General features: G+C 38.9%; 1 long non-coding RNA gene across 5 annotated transcripts in view; it reads right to left on the bottom strand.

The window, feature by feature from the left end:
* LOC149123591 (uncharacterized) overlaps positions 1–23,634 on the bottom strand; it is a 134,393-nt gene that overhangs the window by 88,293 nt on the left and 22,466 nt on the right. For 3 of the 5 annotated variants that reach the window (XR_016216976.1, XR_016216972.1, XR_016216977.1), the window contains exon 2: positions 20,999–21,054. The exons of the other annotated variants lie outside the window; for them this stretch is intronic. This is a non-coding gene — a long non-coding RNA (uncharacterized LOC149123591). The remainder of the gene's footprint in view (positions 1–20,998; positions 21,055–23,634) is intronic. 5 annotated transcript variants of the gene reach the window in all.

Genomic DNA, 23,634 nt, shown 5'->3' with positions numbered 1-23,634 from the left:
TTCCAAATGATATGTTTTTCAGATATCATTTTTCCTATTTTATTTTCATATCTGCATTCCAACAACATCTATTTTTAATCTCATAAGGTGGGGAGGTTCTTTTGTATACAGAGATTACTCTGCAGGTCAAAGTAAACCAGACTTTAAAATAGTTTCTAATTAAATATGTCTAAATACTAATTGATTCACATATGGCTTGCCTTGGGAGCATTCATTTTTTAGTTCCAGGGTGAAGCACTATATCTAGCATATAGTGGATATTCGATAAACATTTGCTGCCTAAATGAAACCATAAAGAGGCGGATGCTGTGGCATAGCGGGTAAAGATTCTGCTTGCAGTGCTGGTATCCCATATGGGCTCCATTTGGAGACCCGGCTGCTCTACTTCTGATCCAGCTCTCTGCTTTGACTTGGGAAAGCAGCAGAGGATGGCCCACGTCCTTGGATCCCTGTACCTGTGTGGGAGACCTGAAAGAAGCTCCTGGCTCCTGGTTCCTGGCTTCGGATCAGTGTGGCTCCAGTTGTGGTGGCCATTTGGGGAGTGAACCAGTGAATGGAAGACCTCTCTCGCTCTCTCTCTGTCTCTCTGTAACTCTGCTTTTCAACCTGCGGAGTGGTCATTTGGGGGGTGAACCAACGGAGGGAAAACCTCTGTCTCTCTGCCTTTGCCTCTCTGTAACTTTGCCTTTCAAATAAATAAATAAATCTTTTAAAAAAATGAAAGCATAGAATTTGGATAAAAATAATCCTTTAGAGTCTGCATTATTGGGATTTATATCGTGCAATTATAATGTTATTTGAGATTCTCAGAGAAGAGGTTCTATAACAACATATAATCAATAATAGTAACAAGCCTTATTATTTGTGAGTGACAACATATCTGCTGTTCATTTAATGACTCATATGCCACAGTACATAATGTTTCTGTTTGATAATGAACATTGCATCTTCTAGACAGTATGCGAGACATGATGATTTAAGTGGCTGAGTTTAAAAATAACTTGGAGGCAGCCTCACTAAATGAACATGCCGTACAATGAGGACTAAGTGAAATGTTTGGTTTTCAGGTTGAAATTACTGATAGCAAGCCTAGCCTCCATTTTTATTGTGTGTAAAGCATTTATATGCCTATAATTTCACTTGCCTACTTAAAACAAAAGTTTTATTATAGTGAAGTAAAATAAATAGGGTAAAATGACTGTTCCCTGTTTGTTTTGTTATTTTAAAATATATGCTATGTAGTTCCACAACCAGAATGGATTTTTAAAAAGTCTGCTTTTGGTAAGCAAAAAACTGGATCTATGGAACAACATCAAATACTATATTAAGATATAATTTATTCACATAATTAACACACAACAATACACATACAAGTATAATACAACAAAAAACAAGTGCATTGTCAACAAAGGAGTAGAAGGGAAAGGAAATTTGTATTTCCTGAACTCCCACTATGTGCTGATTTTCTCTCACAAAAATCATGATGCAGTGTATAAATCATATATTATTATTGCTGATAAGGTTGATAAGGAAACTAAAATTATGAGAGTTTAAGTAGACTGTTCATGTTCACACAGATGACAATAAAGGAGCCAAAACTTAAGCCTTGATGACAGTTCTGTTTCATCACTTCAATATCTTGTCCACATCACCAATCATTAATGGGGAGTCTTGTCCCATTTATTACACAACAGGTGCATAAAAAGAAAAGGAAATCCTGATAATGCATACGAAAATGGGTTTAAAAGTTCCAATCCTACTTAGAAACTTTAAAGGACTCTTCATTGCCACATGGAATGTTGAGGTAGATGAAATCAAGAAACTACCATTCCCAAAGAGAGCAGCCTCTCATCTATTGGAAGAATGACATGATAAGAACACAAACAAATTGACTAGATTCCAGGGCTGTCCTCCTTACCATATCCCATACAACAACAATCTAATTCTGTGAACACCTGCACAAGTATTGTCACCACGTGCGCAGGTAACAGTTCATCACGTGTACTTTCTCAAGTGTAACGTCATAGAAATGCTGCCTAGAAAACAAATCTGAGATCTACTAAAAGGTATTGAAAACAATAGGCCAGATTAAATGAAAAAATGAGTTTTTATTGCTTGCTGACTGGAAGAAGACCTTCTCTGTTCTGTGCCTATGTTTTGAAGCTTAATTGGACACTCACTCTAATGTATCCAAATACCAAGGGGGATGCAAATCCTCAGCTTCTTACAGATAAACAGCTACCTTGCATTTACACAACCCTTCATCATTTGCAAACTATGTTTGCATACCTGGTATGCTTTGAAACACAGCATAGCTCAGTCTGAAAGCTATGTTGTATGTTCATCTGAGTCTATTCCTTACCCAATCCATCTCTCTTATTCCTCAGAATTTCAAATGTGAATTAATCTCTTTTTTGTGTGCTCCAAACAACTTCTGATAACTCTAAGAAGATTGAACCACTGTACTGAGATAGAAGTAAACAAAAATAATTTCTTGCATCAAAGGCACATCCCAAATATGTATTTCTTCAGAATGAAGGAAAAAAGCAAAATACCCAGCCATGATTTTAATGCAAAATGAGATATGATATTCAGTACACATTTTTCACCTTCACTTCCTGAAGTTATCACTTCAATTTTCTCCTCTACTTCATCACTTTTCTCACATAAAATAGCTTTGTATTTCATTGTCCAAAGGAAAGTCAAGATCCCCACAGCATCTTGATATTAAGGCACTAAAGACTTAATACTCAAGGCTAAATGATATCAGGCATAGTGATGGTTGTTTTGCTCTTGTTTGCAAATCCATGGACATGTTGAGTAGCAGAATTTTCATGGTGCTGAGCAATGAGTTTTGTCTCAGCTTGGACTCTACCTAGATGAATGGATGTGTCTTCTTACCACACAGCACTGTAGAGAGCACAGAAAACTGAGGGAATTAGACACAACAGTCTGTGATTAACAGATTGTGGCTACAGGCATCTTTGGAGCCTATTGGGGGGCATCAGAGTCCCTATTAATTGATAAAAGCCCCTTACAGTGAACTTTGTACTGACACATCTGCAGAGGATCAAACTCCATCTACAAAAAGTAATAAGGAGGAAAGCAAAGATACTACCAGCCTGGGCACAAATTATGAGCAACACACTCATGAAACCATGAGAATCTGAATAAAGATTATTATGGATGAGAACAGAGACTTTTCTTTTGATCCCATTGGTTAAGGGCTGACATCATTTTCTAAATGAGGAGAAACTGGGAGTTTATCTCAGAACTAATGTGCACAGATTAGTTTTATGCATGCATAATAATGCTTTAATGTGCTTACAGTGTGTATTCTTGCCATTCTTGACAATTACTTTTGTGTTTATGACATCTAGAATTAAAGTCCCTCGTATTGGTATTTTATATTGATATATCTAGAATAGATCATCCAAAGCTATTTCATTTGGACTTCAGGGACCCAAGAGAGAGTGGATACGAGCAGGAAATCAGCCCCTCTTTTAGAATATTTCCTTTAAAGGACTCATGTTGGTGGGTGTGCTACCTGCTGCCTCATCTAAACATTTTTTTTTTGTGAATCTGCTGTTGTTTAGATTAACAAGAAGATATAACCATAGAATTTTCATCCTTTTTTTTCTAGTGTTTAAATAATCTCTTTATCTGCTTCCCAGGGGCACAAAAATTATCTCACACATTTTAAGGAAGGGTAAACAGCCAGATAGAAGTAAAATGACTTGCTTAGAGGCACAGTGAATTTTCTGGAAAATGAAAAGTTGATATCAGAAGGCCTTCCCTTTAGGGTCAATTCTCTACTCCACTTCCTCCCTGAGCAAATGTACCCAAATCAAATCACCTCTTATCTTTGTCTTAACAACATCTACTTATGTAAGCTCTGCAAATTCAGAATCCTGACAAGAAAAAGGACAGAGCATTTATAGTTGTGACCCACACGATTTAAAGTTAGCTGGGAGGCTGGCAAAACACAGTGGCATGCTGAAGCTATTTCCAGAACCGCAGGCGTCTCTTCAAGCAAACCAGCTAAAAGGATGTCAAACCCTGCCAACCCATGTTATCCAACATAGTTCTTTGAAGATTGGGTGAGTGGTGGTACAATTCTACCTCTTCATATATTAAAATTAATTTATCATGAATTATTTATTACTCAGTGTGAGTAACACCATAAAAGACAGCCCGACCATCAGCATGGACTCTGAGGCTGAGCTGTGCAGGTTTGAAACACAGCTTCACCACTTACCAACTCGAAGGCCTCCCCATTCCTCAGTTTCCCCACTAGCAAAATGGTGCTGATATTTGTACCTGGCTCACAGCGTTCTAAAGAACATTAAACAAGTTAATACACTTTAAGTGCTATATGAAGTATATGGCTCATAGTAGGGTCTCATACACACCGGAAGTCGTTATTACTCTTCCAGCACTTAGTGCAAAGTATTGCAAACTATCAGTATGAGTTGCCCCCTAGAACTCTCAAGAAGCTTTCATTCTAGTTGGGAGACATGATATACATACACAGAGAAAAAAGTGTTATAAAAATATATATTCATGGATATATTTATTACACAAGAACAGATTGGATGACAGAAATGTCAATGATGGAAAAGTAGATAAAGTTCCATGAGAGCAGTGGGTGCTCTTGAATTAGCTAAGGTGTCTCTGTGGAGGATTACTCTTTTAAAAAATGTTCATGTCTGCAACATTCTTGACATAGTATATACAAAAGTAGACTCCATCGATCTCAGAATTAAGTTAAAATATGCTATGGAGAAATGCAGACCGAAGAACCTCAAAATATCAATCATAATCGTAGGAGAGAAAATTCTGGTTGGTCCTTCTGAACTTTTTCTCATATTCTTGGGCTTGGAGAAAAATCTGTAAGAATATCTCTAAGGAGGGAGACTATTACTATTCACAAGGGCACTTCATTTTCACTAATATTTTGTTTTATTTAAAACAACTTCAAAATTAATTAAAATAAACTGAACAAAAGACCTTATTGTGAGTGTGAAGGATTCTTGTATACCCAGTCTCTAGAATGATGGTGAGCAAATGATGGCACTCCATATATTTTTGTCAAATGAAAGGAGTCAAATCATCTTTAAATGAATCGGAGAAAGAGCATTAAAAATCTTTGTCCAAAATAGCAGAGGAAAAAATAGTCTTGAAGAAAACATAGCTTGACTTGAATGAGGAATAGGTATAAAAGTTCATTAATGTAAGAATCTCTTCATTATATTTTCTTGTTGCTACAGGAAAAGCCAGCCATTGCTCCTCTTTTTTTCAGAGAGGTCAGAAAAGGCAGCCTAGGTGATGTAGTGGCAAGTGAGTAGAAATGAAGAGTTAAAGAGAAAATATTGCAACACTTTTTAGAGGTGGTAAGGAAGACTTCATTTAAGATTGCTGTTATAGGGGAACAAAACTATTGTAACTATTGTATTTCTCTCTCTCTACCTATTCCTCTGCCTCTCTGTAACTCTGCCTTTCAAATAAATAAATCTTTTAAATAATAATATTGAGTAATAATAATACTTCCTGCTCAGAGCCAAATGATAAGGGGTTGATATTGGAAACACTCCCAGAGGTGAACAGAGTGGATTGGATTAACTCCATGGCAACACACACAAAGTTTATATTGGGCTAAGGAGAGGGACATGTTGGAAAACCAATGTCTAGTCTTGATTCTTTGCGTTTCCCCAAGCAACCAGTGAACAGCATAGCTGAGCATCCTACAAATTGGTACCATGAGTTTATTCTGCATTTTTAGTTAATGAGAGAGGTTTTGGACCTTGCAATGAAAAGTTCTCAAGCCAGTCCTTCTGTAAGGGGCTATCAGTACTCTTTCTGTCCTTGGAGGGTCACAGGTACTGAAAAGGATATAAATGATGGCTTGAACACAGCCCATAGAGATGAGCCACTGTATGTGTGCCCTCCATTTCCATTTCCTTTCATGCTCTCAAATCCCAAGAACTGGAGGAATGGAAGAGTAACAATTTAAAACTAGAGTTTTCACAATCAAGCATCCTGAGGATGGCAGGGACTATCTCATCCTCTTTACACCCAAGAGTTAAGGAGTCCCAGGCTCTTGGGAATCCAAGGTTCATGGGTCTCAAAGTTCAGAGTTCTGCTCTAAATCACCCATGATCCAAGCATTTGACATGCAAGTTTATGTTGAAGACACTGTACAGCAAATCTTCCTTCACTTCTCTTCCAGGGAGGTGTTACTCCACAGGCCAAATTTAACATTTGCCATATGCCAAAATCCTAAGAAGTCTTGGTGTGTATTCTATCTGTATGTACAAAAACGCCTTTTGCTTTAGGGGATGGGAAAGAAAAAGCCACTGATTTTAAAGATATGATACATTCACAATAGCCTTGATTTTGAGCTTCTACAGAGTGGAGAAAATAAGTTTACCATCTTAAAATGGGACACCACAATCGTAGTTCACTGTAAAAATAATGTCTGATGATTATCAAGTGTGTGATTTCACTGCACTAAAAGCCCTGGGAATTGGGTCCATTTCTGAATAAAGATTGCAACTACTCTCCCAAACACCTCCGCTCTGCTGGAGACCCAGTCCTCAAGCACACTTTCTGGTCTTTTTAGATTCTGATCACATTTGCTTCTCAAATGCCGTTTCTTTCATGAAAGCCTGACGGATAAAGGGTAGCAAATATAACTGCGGGTTTCGGCCATGAACATGCTAGCAGGAGATCAAGTTTCTATAAGGACAGCTTCAGCATCATTTCTCTGGGAAGGCTCTCTCCTACCAGGATGCTGAGAAGGTAGCATCAGCAATGAAAGGGAAAAGATGGGAAAGAATAAGGATACATGGAAATAGAGACAGACTGGTAGTGTTAAAATTTCTGAGCAATAGGGCATTCCCAGTTAGCAAAACTACCTCATGTTAATCTGTTATCCCATTAGGTTCCTTGGCTCCAGTACTGAAGCCAGAAAGGGGAGATCTAAAACAGCAAAACAGGCCTTACTAACAGGGTGAACTTGCAGCTGGGAGTAATTCCCTGAGGCAAAAGTGGAAGCCCCAAGATACAATGATGGCTAATTTAGCAGTACAGTCAAAGCATTTATAAGAATAAAACCTGGGATTGTCACAGTGTAGTTATTAACTTTTGGTTCATTTTGGTCCTGGAGAATGCTGTTGGTTATCAACAAACAGTAACTAATTTGTATGTTGATCCATTTCATATAAGGAAAACACTTATGCTAGTTGATTAAGGATCATGTTAGACTTTGTTAAAGTTGCAATGCATGCTGGTGAAGATGTCATTGCCTAGGATGTTAAAGCCAGACATTAATTCTGACTTGGATGAGAGTCAAGAAAAGAATGGAGAGAGCAACCCCAGTTAGAAGTATGAAGCCAGCTATAAATAAGGAAATGATCAAACAACTGGGGTGTTGGGGACCAGCTGTCCCTGAGAGCACTGTTGAAGCAGTGGAGGCTTCTGAGCCAGAGCATGATCAATTAGTTATTGAAAAGTGAGGCAAGTGGCTGGCACCAGGGAAGAGTTTCAGGGAATCGCAGACTGCCAGTTATTAGGCACCAGTTCAAGGAATAGGATGTCACTGGGGAATAGAGAATAGGGACAGGGAAGATCCACAGATGAAGGGACAATGACAAAAAAAATCAGTCAGTGGAACAGGGTCCAATGTCCACAGTAAACGTGTATTAAAGACGACAAAATGAGGTCCAGAGAGACTTATTCAAATCCCCTGGTACCAAATTGGAAGTTATGCCAAGGGAAACTATGTCTCTGTGAGATGAGAGAGCAAGCGATGATAAGGCAAGAAGAGGTTTGCATCCGGAGTGGTCCTTAGATTCTACTTTGTCAAAGAGTATGAATCAAGTATTTAGCGAATGTTTTTTTTTGTTGTTGTATTTGGAAAGGGAGAATGAGAGCCATTTTTCATTTGACTTTTAAGTGACAACCTGGAGGAAGGTATATGAGAGATATCCTGCATAAGATGATTCTCTTTGGGGCTGGCATAGCAGGTTGTGACATAGTGGGCAAAGTCTCCTCTTGCAATGCTGTCATCCCATATGTCCTATAAGGGCACTGGTTTATGTTCTAGCTGCTCCACTTCTGATCCAGCTTCCTACTAAAGATCTGGAATAGCAGCAGAAGATGGAACAGGTGTTTGGGCCCCTGCTACCCATGTGGGAGACCTGAAAGATGCTCCTGGCTTTTAGATTTGGCATGGCCCAGCCCTGGTCGTTGTGGCCACCTGTGGAGTGAACCGGCAGATGGAAGATGTATATATGTGTGTGTGTGTGTGTGTGTCTGTGTCTGTGTGTCTCTCCCTGTGGGGAGCAACTCGGACTAGACTAAGTTACTCGAATTAAGACTTATTCTATGCATCTGCTCTCCCACAATATGGTGTTGGGAGAGGAGTAAACAGATTCTACACAGCTGCCTCCAGTTCAACCAATAAACTGTGGGACCTGCTCCTGATTGGAGGAGAGCAGCGTACTCGGCGTGTGGGTAGCAGAGTTGGGATTGGTGGAAGAGGACTATAAAGGAGGAGAGAGACAACACGCACAAAGAACACCTGAGGAACATCTGAGCAGCCCCCGAGAGAGCCGGCCGGCGGTGTGCCACTCCCCTGCGGAAGTGGGGAAAGTGGCAGGGGGAACCGCCCTTCCACGGAGGTGGAAGGGTCGGCAGCCAACCCGGGAAGAACCAGCAGCAAACCCAGGGAGGGCCGAGCAGACAAAAGAACAGCGCAGGGTCCTGTGTCGTTCCTCCATGAAGAGGGGGAGCGACATCTCCCCTTCTGTCTCTTCCTCTTTCTATGTAACTCTCACTTTCAAATAAGTGATTTTTTAAAAAGACATGGGACCTTTAAAAAAAAGGATAATTCCCCATGAAGCAAGGATTTTCCCTGGCCAATAACTTTAGAAATAAATGAGCTGGAATATTTCAAACCCACAGGATACGTGCCAGAAAAAAAATGCCAAAATCATCATGCAATGATACAAATGATAAGAGAAACATGGGTCTCAATTTTTGGAAGTGAGTACAGATGAATGCAGAGTATATTTATTTTCTGTTTGATAATTTATGTTAAGGTACACCTGAAAAGCAAAAATGGAGGACTCATAGTCTAAGAAACAACTACTCAAAGGCTAAAAGTCAGTTTTCTTGATGGTCATATGAAAATGACTACAATCAATTTCTTTTTTTTTTTTTTTTTTTTTTTTTTGACAGAGTGGACAGTGAGAGAGAGAGAGAGAGAAAGGTCTTCCTTTGCAGTTAGTTCACCCTCCAATGGCCGCCGGGGCTGGCGCGCTGTTGCCGGCGCACCGCGCTGATCTGAAGGCAGGAGCCAGGAGCCAGGTGCTTTTCCTGGTCTCCCATGGGGTGCAGGGCCCAAGCACTTGGGCCATCCTCCACTGCACTCCCGGGTCATAGCAGAGAGCCGGCCTGGAAAAGGGGCAACCGGGACAGAATCCGGCGCCCCGACCAGGACTAGAACCCGGTGTGCCGGCACCGCAAGGCAGAGGATTAGCCTATTGAGCCGCGGTGCTGGCTACAATCAATTTCAATGCCACAATCCTTGATTTTTTTTTCCACTCACACAAAGGAATAATTCTTAGGAAAAGAAGCATTTGAGCTGAAAGGAAATTTGTAGTTGGGAAAACTTCTCCATTTTCAGAGAAGGGAAATTAAGTGGCTTGCCCAAAGATGAGCAGCTAATTAGTTTGAATACTACACTAGATCCAAGGTCTTATAACTTCTGACATTTCTATTATCCTGAACTAGAGCTTTGAAGTCCAAACTGTGTCATAAAGCCTTCTGTTCCTAAAGAAGTGTTTGGTCTTTCTTTCCTTAGAGTAAGACTCATTTAGAGTTGCTTAGCAGATAGTTTTTAGAAAATGTTAAGTCATCCTATATATGTTGGGAAGGAGGTGAGTTCCTGAGACTAAACCCTCCCAATTTCTCCACCTGCCTTGCAATTAGACTGTGCCTTACGCTCTGTTGGGCACCCAGTGGACTCCTGCATCTCCTACAGGTTTGAGTTCTTAACTTGCTATAGAAAAGTAACAGTATCTGGAGGCTCTGAATTATTATCTATGGAATGAACATAAACCCTGCTTTTGGAGAGCCTCTTCCACAGTTGAAAGAAAAAAATAAAATCAGGAGGAAAATAAGTGCTATTTTTACTTGTCACAAAAATTAAATATTTTCTAGAATTAGCTTCATGTTCAAACAACATCAATCCTTTTGGGACCCTGGTGACACCCATATTTGATTCAACTTTGTTCTAAGATTTTACATAATTAAGAGTGAAAAGTAACCGAAGTGTCTGAGATTATGATGGGGAGTTTTTGAACAGCGTTTCTTGCTGAAGGAAGCTGATTGTGATTGACCCTCCTCCTCCTCATTGTCCTCTTCTTATCGTGCGCTGCAGTCAGCATCTTTGACCTATATTTGATTCTCTTTTGCAATATGTACTTTTGATCGTGAAACTGCTGGGAAAAGGCTTCTTCTAAACTACAAAACAAGGTAAGCTGCTTCTTATTTGTTTGAATATACAGGAAGCTGGTGACAACCAATTTTCTTCTTCTACATCTAAGAAATCGAAAGGTCAGGTGTTAGGAGGGATTATGGAGAGTTTATGAGGCAAACAGCCCGCCCCACTGCAAACCTTATCAGGAACAAGCCTAGCTTTCTTTCATAAGCCTCTGGTGGGCGGCTTGTGCTCATGGCTGGCGGTCTGGGGTGCACATTGCACAGTTTATCATCAAGCCGCATCTTTGAAATGCCAAACTTTATTTATTGATCTTACACTTCTATGTTATCTCCAACAAGCCACAGGAAAAGTAATACATTTTGTATGGATTAATCCTTGTAATTCTACACAACATACACTGGGAGATAACTCAAACTCGCTTTGTCTTCTCATTATCTAAACAGACAAGTCTTTCTTTAAGTCATCAAGAGAGGTCATCTCCCAAATGCCCTTGTGGAATATTCATTAATCAAATAACTAATTTGAAATGGACCTTCAAAGCATTATTCATTTCCCCGTCATTCTCCCAACATCAGTTTAAATGCTTCGTGGGTATAATGATTAGGCTGATGTTTAATTAATTGTGAAATTGTGAATTAAGGCTAAGTTAAAGGATAAATCATTTTTTAGTGCATGAGAGAGAAAGAGAGCCAAAAAGAACAAGCAAGCTTGATTGGTGGTTTCAGTTGGGGATTCTTAGCAAATGTTCCCACATTCACAGCTACATGACAACATTAGATTTTAAGGTTAACCTTTGCAAAGCAAGCCTTATTTATCCTCTCTTGCTTGATAGATTTCAGATTCATCGTCACATAAAGGAGAAGGTGTTTGAAGTCATTGAACAAATATGCAGATCTAACTATAAAGTACCATTGTGGGAAAAATAAAATAATCACTGAAGACTCAATTGTGGAAATCACAGCCATAGTTTTGTTTACTGTTGTGAAGATCACAGTTCTATATTTTTAACCCTCAGGGTAAAGATTTGATTCCCAACCAGGGCCTTTGCCAGCCATGACTGTATTTTTGTGTCTAGTATACAGTAAAATTCATTTTCAGGTGCTTCATATTGTCAATCAACCTATATTGTCTATATTTTTAGACCCGCCCACTCTATTTGACTATTAAGTCACTGAGTGCAAGATTCAAGTGTTTCTCACCTTTAAACATGCAATAAAGTGTTTAATTCTCATGTTCTACAATCCAACAGACCCTAGGTTTAAGCACTCATCCTAAGTCCATATGACCCAGTCCTTTAGATATCTACTTAAATACGTCTCAACACCTTATCTAGAGTTGTACCTTCATCTCTCTCCTACCCTGATTTTTTGCTACAAAGGACTTATCACCACCAAATATATTTCTATTTGTTATATATTTCCTGTTTTTTTCCCTAGTAGATGTAACATCCACAAGGAAAGAAATTATCTGTTCTTTTCAGTGTCATATCCTTATGTTGGCATGGGGTAAATACTAAAGAAGCATTTTTTGAATTAACTAAATAAACTATTGAAAAAATATAATTTTCTTTCTTCTGCAGTTACTAAGCTCCCAGAGACTACTGCATGATGAAAGACTGAGCTTGAGGTCAACAGTAGAAGCAACGCCCAGAGATAAAGAAATAATTTTTTTATTTGAATGGTTGAATCCTGCTATGCCTGAAGATAATACATCCATGCACACTTTAGTTTCATGAGCTCATCTACTTCCTTGTTTAAGATAATAATTATTTTCTTTTATTTGTAATCAAATGAAACCTTGACATATACACAATCATTGTGTGTCATCAGATGTTAATTTTGTTATCAGCCTTCTACCTAAAGTACCACCTAGTTTCCTCTTCTAGGATCTGTCAATGTGGCCACATTTGTTTACCCAGAAAGCCCATTCTTTAACCTCATGTGTCGTTTCCAAGGCTCATCTTTACCAGTGTGATTCATTCCCCAAATTTCTGGTGCCCACCTCTGTTTATGATATTTCTGGCTGATGACACTTGAGCTAAAATGCCTGCTCTGCCAAGTCCAATCTCTACAAATCAGCCCCAGAATCTTGCCAGCTCTGAGGTGTGCTGAGTCATGGTTCTGACACAATGATCTTTCAGATGTAGAAAAATATTGCACACTGGTTATTTATGAAAGGTGTTGTGTCAGCTACCTGAATGTCTATGTGAGCTCTACTACCTACTAGCCATATAACATTATGCAAATCATTCAACCTCTCTCTCTCTCAGTGTACTCATCCTGCAAACCCTAGTTAATAACATTGCCTATCTCACAGGGTTACAAATGAGCTAGCATATTCATAATAATTAGAATAGCATGTATTTATCATTTTCATTATAGTAAAACCAAGCAGTTCTTCAAGGATTTATATCAGAATGAAAAGATTTTATGCCACTTCATGTGTTTCATAAAGTTCAATTTAAAGCAACACTCCTTCACTTTAATAATCTTCCTCCCTGACTAGATAATGAGGAACTTTGGGTACTGTCAGAGCTATGTTTTTGTTTTTCTGTGGCTTCAGTCTAGTGATGGTCCTAAAGAGAAGGCACTAAACCTGTGCTTCAATTAAAATTACTAATATTCAATATTATTAATATCAATAAGTACACAGATGATTAATGGTAAATCAGGGAGGTCAGGGGTTGACTTCCCCCTTTCCCATTGAGCTTTCTTCTGGTTCAAGTTCCAGAGAACACACCACTCTCCTGGATAGACTTACATGCTAAACCCTTGGCTTTTTTCTTCCTTTGGGCACTAATAGACTCTGGGAGGAAACACAAATATCATATTCGTTTCCCTGTCTTAAAATATTAAGAATTAAGTGAGCCACCATCAGCCAGTTGAATTCCTTCCTGTCTTCTGAAATAGGAGTCCAGAACCTGCATAACTCCTTTGAGGCCAACAAGATACCCAAGAGCCTTAAGGATATCAACAACCTCCTTAACACTGGGATAATATGAATTGCTAAAAGCCTCTTGCCTTCAAGTCCATTTTGATTGTATCTCTCCCTCAAGGTCCCAGGACAAGAATTACTTACACTGAACGGTTACTATGAAAATTTTGAATGTTGAAGGGTCAATAAATGAATGGGTCAGTCAATTAATGGCTGAACCAATGAATGCATGAGAAAAGGGCAGAGACCGTCTCTGTTCTAAGGCCAGGAAACTGAAGACATTGATCTACTAGCTTATCTTCATATCCTTGATGAATTTAAAACATTTTCATCTGCTTCATTCTTTAGTAACCAAAATCTTCGGATCCTTTGGAATGTGGAGAGAATAACTGAGTAATATCAGCTCACACAAATTCCATCTCTACAGGAAACCAATGGATGGCCAATTTGTCTCTTTGAATTTCTCGTTATTTTGTGTTTGGGCAAAGATAATTTATTTTCAGTCCCAGAAAAGAATTTTTTCTATATGACTGTTCCTTAAACAAGCCTTTACCAAGGTATCCTGACCTCTAAGCAGTTACTCTAACAGGAATGGCTTGAATGGAGGAGGGCTTGAGCTCTTAGAGTGTGATACATGACATGAATCTCAGATATCACCAACTGTGACATTTGGCTGAAGCATACTTAGTGCTAACTTAGGGTATTGGCTGCTGTGGATAAACAAATCATACTCAAATCCACAGGTCAATTACTCTGAAGAAAGCCCAGTTAATTTTCCTGTTTTAATAAAATTAAAAAAAAAAACACTGTAAAGGTTTTCAAATGAATTAGAGGTCTTCAACTAGATCAGCTGCTTTCACAAACAAGTGGGTCTTGTGTTTTTGAACACTTGGGATAATGGTGGTAATGCCTCTAAGTCACAGGTGTTAAGGAGCTACCACATCATGTTTCACTTCAGAATGCCAAGTCCCTTAGCAACCAATAATGCTTTTCACAAACCCAGATCATCCTCAGCAAAACAACAGCTTTCTTAAAATAGCTGAACACAGGAAAAGTCAATTCAAAATCAAGGTCATCTTCTCAAGAAAATGCTTGTTCAGTAAGTCCTTTGCAATTTCTCAACACAATTGTTCAGCACTGAGACTACCTAATGAGATGCAGTATTTAGTTGATATTAAGGATCCCATATTTTCATATGTTATGACTCTGTAAAAATCCTTCTCTGTCCAAAAGTATGGAAAACCAATATGGGGTCACCACCATTTTATCTTGCCAAATAGAGGCCATAAAATGAAGTGAAACAAAAAAAATTACTACTGTGACTATGATTTAATAAAATAACAGCTTAACAAATACCAAAAGTAGAAAGGCTATAATTTCAGGAACAAAATCCAGTTATTAAATTGAATTAATTTGGCTTTTTGAAAAGCTCTGTGTTCTTTTTGATTTCTAATTTCACAGAAGATGAGTACAAGTATAACACCTGTATAGGTCATCAGTGTAGCCTCTGAAAAACCAAAGGTCTAACTTGTAGCTCTACAGATCAAATGTAAACTAAGGCAAGGATAGCTGTAGCAATTAATGTGAAATTAGTTTTGAGGATCTGTCCACTACCCTGGTACTGAGACCCTGTGTTTGGTTTGTCCAGCTCTCTGTGGATCTCCTGCACACCACTGCAGGTCAGGTGGCTCCTGTCCTTCAACTGACAACTTTTCAACTACCATCAGGGACTCTTAACAACCTCCTTCCCTGGGCTCCTGCTTCTTTAGCCACAGAAAGGAATGAAAGCCCATTGAATAACCTCCAGAACCCATTCAGCTTCAGGATCACAAAGGCCTTGCCCTATCAGCCACATCCCTGCCACCAAGAGCATTCTTCCAATTTGTCCCAGGAACCTATAATTGTTATTTCTGTAGCATACTGTTTTCTGTTCTTCTGATGGCACAAAGTTTTTCTCAGAGAACCCAAGTCCTGTGGTTCAGTGGGAGCTGAACATAGCTCACCCCTCTGCCACGGAGCTGGCACATGACCCATGATGGACTGATTACAACAGGATTTGGGGGCCATAGACAGTGTTAAAGATGACTTTAGGAGCCTGCATGGGGTATAGTAGGTAAAGCTGTTGCCTTTCATGCCAGCATCTTATATGGGCTCCAGTTCTTGTACTAGCTGCTCCACTTCTGATCCAGCTCTCTGCTTATGGCGTGAGGAAAGCAGTAGAAGATGGCCGAAGTGTTTGGACTCCTGCTACCCACATAGAAGACCTGGATGAAGCTTTTGGCTTCTGGCTTTAGCCTGACTCAGCCCTGGCTGTTTCAACAATTTGGGGGATGAATGAGCAGATGCAATTTATCCCCCACTTCTCTTCTTTCTCTGTCTCTCCCTCTCTCTCTGTTACTCTGACTTTCAAAATAAGTAAATAAATTTTCAAAAGAAAAAAGATGACTTTGTTGGCTACAGTAGGTTGAAGAATATCCCCCTGAATGTTCATGGCTACCTGCAGTCTCACAATGTGACCTGGTTTGGAAAAGTCTTTGCAGAAATAAGGGAGTTAAGGGTCTCAAGAAAGATCACCTTGGCTTTAAGGTGTGCCCTAAACACAGTGACTGGTATCTCTATAACAGAAATGAGAGGGGGAATTTAGACACTGGGTCAGAGAGGAGAAATGCAGAAAAGAGGTCAATGCAAAATTGGAGGCAGAGACCAGAAGGGTGCATTGAAATGCAAAGAACTCCAAGCTGAGAGTCATGCGAAGGATTCTGTCTCAGAACATCCAGCAGGAACCAAGCAGACCGACACCTTGCTGTTGGACCTCTGGCCTTCTGAACTGGAAGGCAATCAATTTTTGCTGACTTAAGCAACCCCACTTGCAGTGATATCTTAGGGCAGAAACGAATACTCTGGGTTTGCTGAGAATCCATCTTGCCTACTAGAGTCTCTGTAATAAGAATGGAGAGTGATCTTTGATGATAACATTGTGTCCCTTCCTGGATCCAGCTAGGCTTGAAGTGAGCTGTACCGCTGGACTTCCCAGTGTGTGATCTAGTAAATGCCTTGTTTTTGTTTAAGCTCATTTGAGTTAAGTTTCTATCACAGATAGCAGAAAGACTTCTGATAAAAACACGGCACAGCACTGAGAAAATCCGATTTATCTTTCAAGTGTCATGGTGGTATTTTCTGCATAAAGCTCCCCAGAATGAAGGACTCGCTTCTTCCTCTGGATTCCTGTATCGCTGCCCCCTCCCACACAGGATACTATTAAGCTCATCTTATCTCCCCTATGAGACCTTTAGCCTTTGAAAGCAAGAAACCCTGTCCTTATCTCTTTTTCTTTGGTGCACAAGCTCTATCCCATTTACATAGCAGGTGTTCTGTGCATATTTGATGAATGGATACATTTTTAAAAAGCAGGAATAAAGAATAGGGCTTTAGTGTCTATGGCAGAGAGCAGAAAAAAATAGTGTTCTGTTAGGGGCTCTGCTGGTGTTCCTAATCATGCCAAACACACAAATCTCCAACCCACTTTCTCATAAATTGTCCTAAAAGGGAAACCAACCAAAGACCAGGACTGCTGCGAACAGGGAATGGGTTGGTTTCTTTGTCTGCCTAGTAACTGCGAGACTTTTGTAAAGGGCAGTTGTTACTTCAAATCTGAAGTGTCTATCCTATCACTCTCCTGTTTGAAATCTTTCAATCACTTCCTACCGCTCTTAGGAAAAAGCAGAAACTTGTGGTCATGACTTACAAGGTCCTTTGACATCTGGCTCCTGCTCGCCTTTCTAATCTCATCTCTCAACACTTCCTACCTGGGCTGTGCTCTGGCTCCTTACAGCTCCCTTATCATGCCCAAACTCCAACTGCTCTCTTTTTCCTGTATCCCTCTTCCTTTCTCTCCCCTAGGCCTTTGCTCTTTTCATAGAACCACCACTCTTTTTCAGGTTCTTTTCACCTAGTTTATTACTGTGTATATATTAGGTCTTTGCCTGGACATTGTTTCCTCCAGAGACTTTCCCTTTTCTCTGAATTCTCATCATTAATGTGCTCCCAGAGTACTTTGCACCTCTGTAGCATAGCTTTTATCATACTGCATTGTAAGTTCTCATTCACTTCACATTTCCCTTCATTATACCCCTTGAACTGTATCTATTTTGATCCATATATCACAACACACATCCCATGCAAGGGCTGCTTAGTCTATATCTATCAAATGGTCAAACTGTATAACTAAATAAAGGGCAGTTTCACATTCATTCTCATAGTCTCACTTGGTTTTAGCCATGTGCTTCTTTGCTCATTTCTTCATTTTATAAGGAAGGACCAGTCTTCCTGCCTGGGACAGGGGAGAAGAGATGGAAGTGAGGGTTGAAATGCCTTTAGAGAGAGTAAGGTGAATCACTTCGAGCATGAAGTTCCTGTTCCTTGAACTGTCATGGAAACATTAATAGGAGCCACCAAGATATGTTTGATATTACAAAGGTCTTATAGAAATCATACAAATGCCCATGACAAGACTACACAAACACAACAAGAAGGGGCTGGAGGCAGAAAGCAAAGTCTGTGCATGGTAGACTTAAGTGTGTTTTGTATCTGTTTCTCCTTCTAATGGAACTGTTGAGAGATTTCACTTCTACTTGAGGGCAGATATGGGCTTGCTGACAGAAGAACTTGTGTGTCTCTCTGATGCAAGCATTTAGTTGATCAGGCTTTCCCATGTGGTCTTCTGTCTCAGTAAATATAGACACCTGACCACCATGGAGAGATATCATGTGGATCTCACAGACTATGGGAGCAAGAAATAAACTGTTGGTATGCACCGCTGAGACGAGTTTGGCCTTGTTTGTTACAATAGCGAAACTGAGTCTATTTTAACTAAAGTACTGTTTATTATTCACTTAATCTCTAAGACCTAGTATGACACTTGGCATAGAGAAAATATGCAATAAGTATTTTCTGAATAAATAAACAAATGAGTTAATGAATTGAAAATAACTCACTAGGAAGCCATTTTACTGCAGACTCTTACAAATCAGAAAATTGTGTTTGAAGATTTAAAAAAAGACATGTGAAATAGATGCCTCTAGGCCCTGCATCACAAAGCTGTCTTACTTTCTGCAGAAGTAATTTTGCCAATAGAACTCAGTTAAAAAATGTATTTTATAAGAATTATTATTCATAAATCTAAGCACTTTGGTCATTTCAGCTATGATTGACTTTTCCCAAAATATCAGGGATGTAGGACTCATTGATATTGATCTTAGCTGCTCAGTGGGATTTAAAATTCAATAGTAAATCTAGAAAGTAGTTTGGTCAAACAAAAGCCTCTAATAAGTAGTATTAACTCAAGTAGGGGACCGATGTTCTGAATCTCCTTTGGTAGAACTCTGTGACAGGGTGACAATAGTAACCTGGTTGGAATTAATACCATGGCATATGCTGTTCTGGATTCTCACTCCTGAGTCTGCAGAAGCCCATATCCTGATGTTGATACTGGAGGCAGGGGCTTTATTTTCTAGTACATTGGTTTTAAATTAAATTACCTTTGATCTTTAGGTCATCTCCCACATTATAAAAGCTGAATGCCTCATTAATGATGAAAACAGTGGGAGTAAATGTATTGAAGCAAGTTGAACAATTTAAATACTTTGAAATGCAACTAGTGCAAAGCAAGAGTATTACAAGCTAGCTAATTAAAGGTTGCTTCCAGACATGCTGATGGGGAAAAACTGCTTGAGCAGTAAAACTGCCTTCTGGCTCCCTATACTTAGGGTCCTTTTGCTGTGCCCCTATGAACGTTGTTTGTCAGCTGGTTCATAATGTTTCCATCTACTGCCACAACAACCTTCACTTTCACAAAGATGTGTTAGTTACCTAATGCTGCATAACAAGTTACCCCAAAACATAGGAACTTAGAACAGCGATGCTTATTTTCTCATAGTTTCTGTAAGTTGGGAATCTGGGCACAGCTTTGGGCCTCCTGCAGCAGGGTCTCTCAGAGGCTGCCATCAAGTCATCCCCCAGTTTGAAAAGAAAATATCTGCTTGGGAAAGGATTTTCTTTTAAGCCTACTTACGCAGTTGTTAGCTGTTGCACTGAGAGGCCTCTGTTCCTTGAAAGCTGAAGACCAGAGCTGCCATAAGTTCCTTGAAACATGGGCCTATTTATAGAGTAGTTCAAAACATGGTGACTTGCTTCGTCACAGTAAGTAGGTGAGAAGAGTCAGAAAGAGAAAGAACCAGCGAAACGGAAGTCATAGATTTGTATAGTCTAATATAAAAAATTCGACTCCACTCTTTTTTCTCAGATTCTATTTGTTAACAATGAATCACTAGATCCATCCTATATTCATCAGCGGTCTTTCTAGGGCAAATGGGGATCATTAGAAGGTATCTTAGAAATCTGCCAAGCATGAACAGCAAATACATGGCAGCAGAAAAGGTTTCAAAGACTTTTTCTCCACTCTATCCGTTAGAAGAAAAGAACGAATGATGGGCCAGTGCTGTGGCTCACTTGGTTAATCATCCGCCTGAGGCGCCCGCATCACATATGGCTGCTCCTTTTCCAGTCCAGCTTTCTGCTGTGGCCCGGGAGGGCAGTGGAGGATGGCCCAAGTGCTTGGGCCCCTGCACCCATAAGGGAGACCAGGAAGAAGCACCTGGATCCTGGCTTCAGATCGGTGTAGCTCCAGCCGTAGGGGCCATTTGGGGAGTGAGCCAACAGAAGGAAGACCTTTCTCTCTGTCTCTAACTCTCACTGTCTATAACTCTGTCAAATAAAAAAAAAAAAAATAAAAGGATGAATGGCTATTTATGATTGAGGAAGCATTCTCTGATATGTTTTGAATTATAGAATTTCTAGGAACTTGCCTATAGGATGGACTGCTGGGTCTTATGATTTTTCTATTTTGAATATTTTTAAAGGAACTTCCATGCTTTTTTATATTATATCATAATTCCACTGACAGTGTGTGAGGTTTCCCTTTGCTCAACAGCCTTGTCAACCCTTATCTCATGTCTAACTGCTATTGGGTGACATCTTGTTGTGAATCTGATATGTATTTTCCTGATGGTTAGTGACAGTGAGCACATTTTCATATACCTGAAGGCCATTTATATGTCATCTTTGGAGAGATGTCCATACAGGTCTTTTGCCAATTTTTGATCAGGTTATTTATTTATTTCTGTCATTGGTTGTATGAGTTCCTAGTATACTTTTATCATGTAGATAGTCCACAAATATTTCTCCCAATAAGTAGGCTGTGTTTTCATTTTGTTAGTTGTCTTTTGCTATATTGGACCCTTTTAGCGTGATCTAGTCCCACTTATTTTGCTTTTGTTGTGATATTCAAAAATTATTGCCAGGTCAATATCAAGGAGTTTTTTCCCATTTTCTTCTAGAAGTTTAATGGTTTCAGGTCATATGTGTAGGTCTTTAATCGTCTTGAGTTGACTTTTGTGTATAGTGTAAGATGAGGGTCTAGCTTCACTCTTGCACGTGGGTTTCCAGCTTCCCTCCTTTCCTCTTTAAAGTGCCCTCATGAAAATTAGTTGGCCATACCTGCTTGGATTTATTTGGGAGTCTCTCTTCTGCTCTCAGCAATCCATCTTCTGGATCTATATGCAAAGCAAATAGAACCAACAGCTTGTAGAGATATCTGTACTCTCACATTAATTATAGCAATATTTGCAATAGCTGAGATATAGAAAAAAATTGAAGTGCCCATCAACAGATGAATAAATACACTGTGGCATATATATCTACTGTTTGAAACATCAAGTTTGTGATATTTTGTTAACACAGGCTGAGCCACCTAAGTCAATATCTAAAAACTAAAATTAAATAGTTCAATGTTCACAAAGCTCAAAGGAGAGGCCCAGATGCACATATGCACCTCCAGAGAAAGTTGGAATTTGGAGCAGTGACTTTTAGTACCTCCTTATTCTCTGAGAGTCTGTCATTCACAAGTCTTTAAAGCCAGACTGCTTATATCAATATCTTCTCACTTTATGAAGGATGAAGGCCCAATGGTTGAGTTTCATTTCTTAGGTTAACTATGATTAATAGGCAATGATTGCCTGTGACTCTGTTCTGAGAAGTACCTTTGACTCTATAGGGGAACAGTTCATTAGAGAAAGAGCTAATAATTATTGGGCACTTGCAATACATTAGGCCCTATTCCAAACACATTAAATATATTAATTGATTTTATATTTGCAACAACTCTAGGAATTGAGTTAATATCAATATTTTTTAAGAGTGTCAAGGCACAGACAAGCAACATCTCAAAGACCCTGTAACTAGTAAATGACAATGTCAAACTATAAACCCAAAACTATAGTTTGATTTGAGTGGTTGACAATAATAATTACAATACAGCATCTCTCCAACAATCCATTTAAAATATTTATCATGAGTTGTGGGATTGAAGACATACGTACTTGGAAAGCAGTCAGGATCTGCTTTGGGAGAAAGTCAAACTAAGAAAAGTGGGTATAAAATATTTTTATTTGAATGTCATAATAATTTAGATCTAAATCCAGAAAAAAATCCAACTTCTTAATAATTGACTAACATTAGTGCTCAGTATGCCAGATATTGTAAATTATAGGGAATAATGTTTGTAATTTCAGTATTTCTTCCAAAATTCTGTTTGGGATAATGTTATAACAGTTTATGCTATGATGAGTGGTAGAAATAGGTAATACCATTTATTAAACCATATTTCTAGAGTTTTATAGCTATCCATGATTGCAGGAACTCCCAATTCCTTCTTAATCAAACCCTCTTTCTCAGATATCTATTTATATAAGCACACCAGGGATCACATATGCTCACAACTTGCCCTAGACACCTGCTTCCTTCCTGTTGCTCTCCCTGTGTCTTGTTCTGTCTTTCTGTAACAGTGTCTACTCAAATTTTCTCATGCTATCTCTTGCTCAAGATGCTGATACGTGCAAAATCGCTTTTCCCCATCTGTGTCTGTTAAAGGTAATGTCATTGTCTTTCTCCTCTATGATTTGGGTTTGGTTGATCTGCTCAGGTAACCATATCTGTTGAGTACTCTATCAACAGCTCTCAAATTTGATATATAACAGTAAGCTTTTCCCTCTAGACAAACACAATTCTTTCTCCAATTAATTCCAAAGGGCGATTCCCAATATCTCAGGCCCCTTGGTTTCTGACAGATTCATGAGAGACAGGCAAATGAGAGGCATTGGCTTATAAAATCTTTCCAAGCTGAGCATTCATTGTGAATATGCCCGATTTTTACACTATTTGAAGAAAATTCCATGTCTTCTGTGCACAAGTCTCAATGTGTCTCATTTTAGAATTCACTTAAAATAATGTTTTCTATAAAATTGGCCTCAAGAGTCCCGCACCATTTCTCCTTCCAAAATTTTCTTGTATTCCTTCATTATAGAGAAGGCTAAGGAGAGATGATAAAAATCTACAATCCTTGATCCTGAATTTTAAAATGCAAGATGCGAAAATCAAATAAAGTAGGTCAAGCCTTCTCTGTATTTAGCAGAAACTAGTGCTTTTCCATATCAGCAACTATTAAAGTTGATAGGCAATCAAAACTACTATATCTTCCTTTAGTATAAGAAAATGTTATCAAGAGGTTAACATTCTATTTTTATCATAGCTAAGGAAATGGAAAAAATCCAACCATATAACTTTATTGCTTATGACTTTTTAGGTTCCTATTTTGTACGTTTTAATAAAGATACTTTATTTGCATCTATTTGGACAATGAGTTAAACACATTCTACTCATTAACTATGAGTGCAATCTTGCTTAAATGCAGTATGCAGTTAAGCTTATAAAGCCGTCAGGGATTTGTAGCAATATTTAAAGTTGGAAGGTCTGATAGAACAAAATGGAGGCATGTGGAAGGAGGAATAATACCTGAATTTGAGACTAGAGGTGCCTGGGGAAAACTTTAAGTCTTCAGTTTATTTTGAGATTGGTGATGGTTATGAATATCTTCCATTATTCTGGGACATAATAGCGCTCAGTTGGACAAACATAATAAAATGTGTAAGTAAAATTAAATGATGGCTCTGGTATTATTCCTAATAATAGCAACTTTAATATCTAGGATACATGTTATGTTCCTTTAATGGAACAAAATGTGAAAACCTCTAACACAGGCAAGTACTATTAATAAACCAATTACTTTTTGAAAATAT

Source organism: Oryctolagus cuniculus, chromosome 11, assembly GCF_051225735.1.
Source record: "Oryctolagus cuniculus isolate XC-2025 breed Fujian yellow rabbit chromosome 11, ASM5122573v1, whole genome shotgun sequence".
Taxonomy (NCBI): Eukaryota; Metazoa; Chordata; class Mammalia; order Lagomorpha; family Leporidae; genus Oryctolagus; species Oryctolagus cuniculus.
The sequence above is the reverse complement of the archived record's forward strand: the minus strand, read 5'-3'. Positions and strand labels throughout refer to the sequence as shown.